This window comes from Lactuca serriola, chromosome 4 (genome assembly GCF_051521515.1).
Source record: "Lactuca serriola cultivar US96UC23 chromosome 4, Lser_US96UC23_V15, whole genome shotgun sequence".
Taxonomy (NCBI): Eukaryota; Viridiplantae; Streptophyta; class Magnoliopsida; order Asterales; family Asteraceae; genus Lactuca; species Lactuca serriola.
The window spans coordinates 265,431,816-265,438,895 of record NC_136411.1 but is presented as its reverse complement, the minus strand read 5'-3'; positions in this window follow the sequence as shown (position 1 = coordinate 265,438,895).

The following is a 7,080-nucleotide window of genomic DNA, read 5'->3' as shown; positions in this document are numbered from 1 at the left end:
ACTCGCACTGGGTCAATCTGATTGAGTTGATTCGGTTGGGTTGACTCGGCTGGGTTGACTTGGTTGACTTAGTTGGTTAGACGAGTTGACGTTGACCAATTTTTGGCCTTAAGGTTATTTTGGGTATTTCGGGAATTTGATTGAGATTTAGGTCAATGGTTGAAATTGGTGTCGATTGGGGCAGAGATTCAGAGTCGAGACCTCATCAACTTTTGTCCAGTTTGTGAGGTGAGTTTTCCTCACTACACTTCTGGTTCGAAGGCACCAATGTCGGCCCTTTGGATTCGATATTATGTTATGCATGCTATTATATTGTAGTGATCTGTTAGATCGGTATCCTGGTATATAGGATGATACTATGCTTAGTGATTAGTAGAACTGTATGAATGCTTGTAGACTGTTATATGATTATTTGTTATATATGGACATACATGGTTGTTGGTTGAGGCTTTGCAACTTTGTGTGTAAGTCAATAGATCGAAGGTATTCCATCCCGAGCATTACAAGGGGAGTTTTGTATTAGCATTCCAGCCCGATGGATGAGGGGCCTAGGGTAATCCAACCTGATGATTTATTGGACCCGACATGCTGTTATTGTATATGTTATTTGTTTGTGTGTTGGGATTTTGAGAGAAATCACTAAGAATTTGCATATAGTTTTGTGCTATGTTCTAGGTATTTCAGATGACCACAGGAAGGTGAAGGTGTGACCGTACACATCCTCATGTTTTGACTTATGGCTTTGTGAAACTCTAATGTTGAAATGTTTTTTGAAAACTATGTTTGTAAACAATTTATGAATCTTGCTGGTTTTAAAAAGTATAAATTTTTGATGATTTTTATGAGTGTTACCAGTTGGTATCATAGCCTTGCTTTGAGTGAATTGGAGGAACACTCTTGCGAATCCTGTCTCAAACTACGGAAAAATATTTTAAAAATTATTTTCAAACTGGTTTCAAAATAATCTAAGAGGATGTGATGTGTACGATCAGCCGGAGCTAGTAAGTAGACCCCAAATTACCACACTATTATTTGAACTTATGATATGTTAGAACAACATACTAGTGATAGGCTAGGGATCTTAGGGAATTGCAAGAAAGAATTGCCTGATTTTTTGATGCCTGATAGCCTAGAGTTCTTCCTTATATGAAATTGACATCATTATTGTTGTTGCTTAGTATAGGCATCATAGTTTTGCATCACTAAGATTTTATAGCCTGAGAATGTTTTGTTTAGCCTTATTTCTAGTTCTTGTTTGATGAAGGGCCTAGTGTAGGATCAGATATTCGACTGTCTATAGGGTCCAGTGTTATGTATGATTAGCATACACGAGTATTATATGTTTAGTGGAAGTTTCATGGATGTGTTGTCTGGGGTCGGTCGGCCAGTTTCATGCGGTTTAGCCTTCCTCTAGGGAGTGAGAACTGAGCGTATGTGTTTTCTAGTGGGTATTGTTAGGGTTTTTGTGATGATCCTTGAGACAAATACGAGTAGGTGTGGAAGGATAGTATGCTCCCGTACTACTAAAAACACAGTACTCGTGCGCATAACAGGGAAGTCACAACCCCAAGGCTTTGTTGGGTGTTGGTTCCCCTGATATGATATGCATGTTATCTGATATCTCCATGGTTTATTTTCAGTATGGTGATGACATGTCGTTTTGAGGCAAGATCCAAATCAGGATCAAGGGCAGGTGGCCAGAGTGAGTCACCTGTGTCCGAGGACAAGATTATGGAGATCTTTCAGGAGGAGGTTGTTCCTCACCTTAGAGTACAGTTTCTAGAGATGTTTGGATCTATTAAGACCGTCATGGTGGAGTATTTTGATGAGCGTTATGCTGCTTTGTTTGAGCCTTATGCTGCTGCAACCACGCAGTCGTTGTCGTTGCTGCGTTTGGTGCTGGGAGAGTCTTCCAGTATCGGGACTTCGACAATATGAAGCACCCGAAATTTGATGGACTTCAGGACACGATCATAGACTTGAGGTGGTTGTCTAACATTGAGGTGCGTTTCTTCACTTTCTCTTTCCCAACTGAACAGAAGGTCATGTGCGCTCTAAACCTTCTTTGGTCCGGAGTGAAGGATTTGTGGAGACTTCTTACCAACTCGCATTCTCCTATGCAAAGGACTGCATTGACTTGGGAACAATTCTGGGAGATGTTCCATTCTAGATATGTTCTACTGGTGGAGCGTGAGAGGTTCGTGTAGGAGTACTTGAATTTGAGGCAGGGGACAAAGTTGGTGACAGAGATCACTAGGATGTTCAAAAATAATGACATGTTTTGTCTTGAGTTTACTGCATTTGAGCAAGCCCAGGTGACCGATTACTTGAGCATGCTCAAGACAGATATCAGGAAGTTTGTATCCACACAGTGTTATGGTTCATTGTTGGAGTTGCAGGAGGCCGCCAGGCGGCGTGATATTGGGATGGAGCTCTAGACAAGGGAGCAGAGACAGACCTCGGCGCAGTAGCATCCTGCACCAAAACGGTTCATGGACACTGATACTAGATCTGGGAGTCAGCGGGGCCGCACTTGTTAGAAGTGTAGCAAGATTCATGGTGGCGCTTGTCGATATTCTTTGGGATGCCACAAATGTGACAAGAACAGTCACGTTGCGAGGGACTATCGGCATCAGGCTCGAAATTGGCATCAAAATTTGTTATCATTGTGATCAGGTGGGTCATATGAAGGCCAAGTGCCCCTTCCTTCCTGCCAGGCCACCATAGACTCCAGCACCGGCTACTCTGAGGATCACAGATGGGATTCAGGGTAGGCCGGAGACTTCGAGGGCTTGAGGTCGCGCTTTTCAGCTCACTGCGGAGGAGGCCAAATCAGCTCTAGATCTTATGACTGGTATGTTTCTATTTATTTATTTTGTTGATTACGTTTGATGTTATGCTTACATTTATGCCCCTAGTAGGTATGTTCCTAGTGAACTCTTTTCCTACTCTTGTGTTTTTTGACTCTGGGGCAAGTCGGTCTTTTGTGTCTCTATCATTCAGTAGGGAGTTTAATATGCCTATTGGCGAGTTAGAGTGTCCATTGAGGGTTTCTATCGCCAAGGAACACGGGGTTTCTGCATTTGTGGTATATTAGGGTTGTGTGCTAGAGATCTTCGAGGTGCCTTATCCGATAGATATGATCCTTATTATCATGGGAGATTGTGTGCATGATAATGGGTATGGATTGGTTGAGCAGGTTTTGTGCCATGATAGATTTTAAGGGTCAGCGCGTGGTAGTTCAAAACCCAAGTGGGGGACAACTCGTTATTTATAGAGAGGGCACCAGGGTCGGTTTAGGGTTTCGTTCGGCAGCAAGGACTCATCAGTATATTCAGCATGAGTGTGCATGTTATTTGGCTTATGTGGTTGACCCTCGAGTTAGGTATCAGATTTCAATTTCAAAGGTTCCAGTGGTCAGGAAGTTTGCTGATGTATTTCCGAAGGAGTTACTCAGTGTGCTGGGTGCATCCCCAATTGCCAACGCGTCGTACCACTTGGCACCACCTTAGATGGAGGAGTTGTCATCTCACCTGAAGGAGCTTTTAGGCAAGTAGTTCATCAGACCGACCAGTTCTCCATGGGGAGCGCCGATACTGTACATCAAGAAGAAGGATGGTTCACACGGGATGTGATTGATTACAAGGAGTAGAACAAGTTAACGGTGAAGAACTGTTATCCTTTTCCATGGATTGATGACCTCTTTAATCAGTTTGAGGGAGCATCTTGGTTCTCAAAGATCTATTTGAGGTCTAGATATCATCAGGTGAGAGTGAGAGAGGTGGACATGGAGAAGACGATGTTTCGAACTTGTTATGGGCATTACATGTTCATGGTGATGGCATTTGGGCTCACTAATGTGCATGCCATTTTTATTGATCTGATGAATCGGGTATGCAGGCCAATGGTTGACCGATCGGTTATTGCATTTATTGATGATATCTTAGAGTATTCCAAGACCAGGGAGCAACATGAGGAGCATCTTCGAGAGATTTTTAGGGTATTGAGGCAAGAACGGCTTTATGCAATGTTCTCGAAGTGCGAGTTTTAGTTACGAGAGGTCTAGTTTCTGGGGCACCTCATTAACTAGGATGGGATTTTGGTCAATCCAGCCAAGATCGAGGTTGTCATGTAATGGGAGGTTCTGAAATCTCCCTCAGAGATCAGGAGTTTCTTGGGTTTGGTGGGGTACTACTGGAGATTCATTTAGGATTTTCTCCAAGATTCTGGTACCCCTCACTCATCTGATGAGGAAGGGGTGCATTTTCAATTGGGCCATGTGCTGCAGTCTGCGTTTGAGACTCTTCGGCAGAGGTTATGTGAGTCCTCAGTATTGACCCTCCCAGAGAGAGTTGAGGATTTTATGGTATTATGTGATGCATCCATCAATGGTTTAGGGTTAGTCCTCATGCAGAGAGTATGGGTGATTGGTTATGCTTCACGGTAGCTGAAGCCGTATGAGTCGTGGTATTCCACACATGATCTGTAGTTGGGGGTAGTGGTGTTTGCCCTTAAGATTTGGAGGCACTATCTTTATGGTGTTCGTTGTACTGTCTACCCAGATCACCAGAGTTTGAGATATCTTATGGACAAGCCAAACCTAAACATGAGGCAATGCAGGTGGATGGACGTGGTCAAGGATTATGATTGGAAGATCCTTTACCATAAGAGAAAAGAAAATATTGTAGGGGATGCTTTGAACTGCAAGTCGGCTTGATCTACGGTCGGGGAAATGTGTATGAGGATATCGGTTGATTCTCTACTTTTGGGTTTGATCAGGGAGGCTCAGGTCGAGGGTGTTCAGAAGGAGAACTGGAAGCAAGAAAGGATCAGAGGTGAGATTGACAGATTTGTCATTGATAGTCGAGGGTTATTAAATCGATATGGTCGAGTCTAATTTCCAATTTTTGGAGGGGTCAGGCAGATTCTGTTGGAGGAGGCTCATAAGTCTCGCTTTTCTACACACCTAGTAGCCACCAAGATGTATATGGATTTGAGATTGAGTTATTGGTGACCGTGTATGAAGAGGGAGATAACCTAGTATTTTAAAAGATGGTTTACATGCACGATGATCAATAATGAGCATGAGAGGTTGCATGGCAAGCTGTAGCCTCTGGAGATTCCCATTTAGAAATGGGAGCAGATCACGATGGATTTTCTCACCAAGTTGCCAAATATAGCAAAGGGCTTTGATGTTATATGGGTCATCGTGGATCGACTAACCAAGAGTGCCCACTTTTTGGCCATCCGAGATAACTCTTCGGCTGAAAAGTTGGTCAATGTTTATGTCCAGGAGATTGTTGCTCGCCATGGGGTTCTGTTCTCTAGATTTTATGATCAAGATTTTCGGTTCACTTCCCGTTTCATGAAAAAGTTCCACGAGGAACTGGGTACGAGATTACATTTCAGCACTTCTTATCATCTGTAGACCGACAGCCAGAGTGAGCGAACGATACATACAATGGAGGATATGTTGTGGGTTTGTGTTATTGATTTTGGTGGGAGTTGGAATTTATACCTACCTCTTGCGGAGTTCTCCAATAACAATAGTTATCACTCCAGCGTTGGTGTTCCACCTTTTAAGCTCTTGTAAGGTCGGAGATGTCGTACCCTAGTTTCTTAGGGGGAGGTTGGTCATAGGGTTATGGGAAGGACCGAATTAGTTCTTCAGACCATAAAGCTTATCTAGTAGATCGGGCAGAGACTTCAGACAGCTCAGATTTGGCAGAAAAGTTATGCCGACCAGCGCCGATCCGAGTTGGAGTTTTCAGGATGATAGGGGAGTTGGGTCATCGATTTATTGGACCATTTCGCGTGATTTCTAGCGTTCGGAAGGTTGCTTACAGGTTTGATCTACTTGAGGAGCTCAGTCATATTCAAAAAAAAAATCATGTTTCACAGTTGCGAAAGTGCGTATTTGATGATAGTCAGGTCGATGAGCGCCAGAATTGTATTGAGAGGCCAAAAGCTATTTTGGAGAGAAAGATGAAGGTCTTGCACAACAAGGAGATACCTTTGGTAAAGGTACGGTGGCAGGATTGGAGAGGCAACAAGTGGGCCTAGTAGTTGGAGGCTGAGATGCGAGACCATTATCCTGTGTTATTCATCGTGGCAGACTTCGAGGACGAAGTCTAGATCAAGTGGAGGAGAATCGTAACCTCCCGATGTGAGGTACTCCTAAATTTAAAACCTTTAATTCATTTATATTTCATTAATTCCAAAAGATCAATAATTGTATGCAAAAGGGCCTTAAGGGCATTGTTGTAATTTGAGGCCTTCGGAGTATGCCATGCGTACGTGGTGTACGCAAAGAGTATTAGGTTGCGCCCTCGTACGCTCAGTGTACATCAGTGTACACTATGCATACTTGCTAAATGAGGAAACCCTAATTTTTAGGGTTTACCTCGTATTTAAGCATCATTATGGTATCATTTGCCTTCATCTTATCAGCCTCCACCCTCTGATTCGTGTTTGAAGCCCTAGTTCACCTTGAGAAGCCATTTCTAGACTAAAAGTGTGAGTTTGTGTGCTTAAAAAAGAAGAAAGAAGGAAGCCAATCTCATATTGAAAGAGTAAATCACTATGGATCTGGGATTTATTCTTCATTTGCAACCCTTCAAAGGTATAAAGTTTGCTACTTTATCTTTCACTCTTGTAGATCTAGAAATGGGTGTTTTAGTGATACTTTCTGGTACCAAATGTCTTATTTTGAGCATGACATGTTCTTGACGATTTGAGTTGTCCTGTCAGACCTTAGGAGGTGTCCTAAGTCATTAAAATGAAGTCCCAATGGTTCGTTTTTCTCCATGCATCTTGAAGAAGGTCTTAATGGATTAAGACCTTGAGTTAAGAACTTAATAGGCATGTAAACTCATAAAGTTGGAAACTTTATGACTCAAGTGGGTATTTTAGCCGTGGATCTGAATTATGGACGTAAGTGCTCAATCCATTAAGAACTTATTTAATTTTGAAGTTTGTGAGAGTACGCCCAACGTACTCGGAGTACGCCTTGCGTACGAGGTCAACCACTTGGATGGTGGTCAACTGCGAGGTTTTGTAGTACGCTCAGCGTACCTTCGG